This window comes from Austrofundulus limnaeus, unplaced genomic scaffold (genome assembly GCF_001266775.1).
Source record: "Austrofundulus limnaeus strain Quisiro unplaced genomic scaffold, Austrofundulus_limnaeus-1.0 Scaffold122, whole genome shotgun sequence".
Classification (NCBI taxonomy): Eukaryota; Metazoa; Chordata; class Actinopteri; order Cyprinodontiformes; family Rivulidae; genus Austrofundulus; species Austrofundulus limnaeus.
This window is the reverse complement of record NW_013952524.1, coordinates 154,249-156,648: the sequence shown is the minus strand read 5'-3', so window position 1 is coordinate 156,648 and position 2,400 is coordinate 154,249. Positions and strand designations below refer to the sequence as shown.

The 2,400-nt window shown below is 38.9% G+C and overlaps 1 protein-coding gene across 1 annotated transcript in view; it reads right to left on the bottom strand.

The window, feature by feature from the left end:
- Positions 1 to 2,400, bottom strand: part of LOC106522149 (Down syndrome cell adhesion molecule homolog) — a gene marked incomplete at its 3' end in the record, with an annotated part of 155,510 nt that overhangs the window by 50,690 nt on the left and 102,420 nt on the right.

The window sequence follows — 2,400 nt, the reverse complement described above, 5'->3', positions numbered from 1 at the left end:
TCTATCCATCAGGCCCACCAATCAGTGCCTCCACCCCCCCACCATCCCCAGACCCCCAATTTATCTGAAAAAGGGGTATCTGGACATACAAAAATGGTTATGGCTCAAAAACTATTAAACATAGGTGCTTCAGGTTTCTTTGGTTGTTTGGCTCTGATGAGGGGCTATCCATCAGGTCAACCAATGCCCCACCACTATAAAAAAATAAATAAATAAGAACCCCTCCCAAGCCACTACGATTTTGGGATGCACCTAGTAGCATGACACTTATTAGGAGTAAAGACTTCTGAGTTCTGGTGCATTTGTGCGTGCGGGGGTCATTATGTTACCGCAATGCGGTATCTAGTCCAATAACATAACACATAGTCCAATTCAGTCAGCTTATGTTATAGTTTCATTTAAACTAATTCCAAAAACATGATATTTGGTAAAAAAAATTGTCTAACAGCATCACTCTTATTGATGATGTGATGATAATTTGGCATCCTTCACTGAAGGCGAACTTATGGTCAAAGGATTTTTATTTCTTTGTGACCAATGTGGATGCAACTCCTACATTGGTACTCTTATTCTCATTAGAGCAAGCAAGTGAAATAAAAATAAACTAATAAATAAAGAGAAAATCTTGGCCCACTTTTTCAACACATACTATACACAGGTTGAAATTTAATGTTTTAACACTATAACTGTTTTTTGATTGTCCAGTCTCACCATGACTCACTATGACTCCACTTACATTGATACAGTTTAGATGGTTTTTGATAGAAATTGAGTGTAGTCTTGATTTCGGCAGGATCATCAYAGCACAGCCACCTGGCACTTATGCAACCTTATAAGGCAAGCACAACTCAGCAATAGCAAATGAGGGAAATAAAGTCCCAAAACACTTTATCCCCAGTGAGCACCATCCTCTGCCACGATTTCCAAAAATGCTGTGGATGAATCGAGGTAACCTTCTCTCTGCCAGTCTAAGTGTGTAAACCAAGTCTATTTGGTGTAACTCCCCTTGTTTTCAGCCAACAAGCCTTGAAATATCTGCACCTACTTGTAGTACCACAGTGTTGGTTTACGTGTAGCCTGTTTAATAATAGTTTTTTTAGGTCAGTAAAAATTAATGCAGTTGATGTGTTTGATTCTTGGGAGGGAGAGACAATCAACGTTGATTTCTGGCTAACCAATGGCCTGCAGTTTGCTGATGTCAAATCTTCAGCTCAACTCAGCTCATGTGGAACATCAGCTGAGTAGATAAGAACCAAAGTGGAAACTGGTAGGATTGTCCAATGATAAGACCCTAAATCCACATGGGCAGATACAAGTAGGATCAAGTTGAACCCATGGAAAAAGGCCACATTACTGCCCACAATTTTATTAAATTCAAAAATACATAAATAAAGTAAAATTTTGAGTCTGTTACAGAATGTGAGAGAAGTGCTCCAAGTAGAGTTTATGCTTGCACACTAAAAAAAATAACAAATTGATCAAATGGTCTCATTGTGCACTTCAGTGCATGCCTTTAACGGCCAATGATGCAGAAAATTGTGGATAGTGACCCTTGGTCTACAAAGACTTTGAGCACCCTCTCAGTGTCATCTGAGCTCACTGAATTTTCCAGTGAGTGCTTGTTGCTCTCCAAKCTGATTTAAAAAAATATTTCCTCCAAGAGGCATCATCATGACCACAAATTTTACACCTAAGCTCTGGAACATCAAATTTTGTACGATTTGAACACCCTGCCACAACACGCTGACATGTTAAATAATCACAGGTCAATGAGCRTACACACACTTGTGACCACATAGCAACACACTTCCTCACAAACAACACGAGCACAGGCGTCACGTGCGACTTTGTGYAGTGAATGCGTCTGTTGTGTGGAGGTAGTGAGGTGCTGACAGAAAAGAAAGAGGAGCGGTCTTCAAACACATCCACAGGCAGGTCGTGCTCTCTATTATGCCCTGCCGGGGGCACATTTGTTGATTCTTGGGCCCCCAAATCATTAATTTAAGTGCAGTCAACGACAACGAAACCTGAGAATGGTGTCCAACACACATTCAAAAGTTCACACACACACACACACACACACACACACACACACACACACACACACACACACACACAAAAAAACATACACAATATATATATTTTTAACAAATTTTTTGATGACAAACCAACTGGGAATCTTCAGGGGATATTTGACCAACATGGTTAAATACTTTTTTAGAGGAAATTAGAAGTTAAATGAATAATGATTTAGTCATCCTCTGATGCAAGAARATAATATTTCAGTCACTTTTTAAATAAATAAAAATCAGAATTACAGTGTTACTCCTTCTTAAAGGGGCAATTTCATGTAAAATCAACTTTTTTGAGTTTTATATCATGTTATAATGTTATACTCTC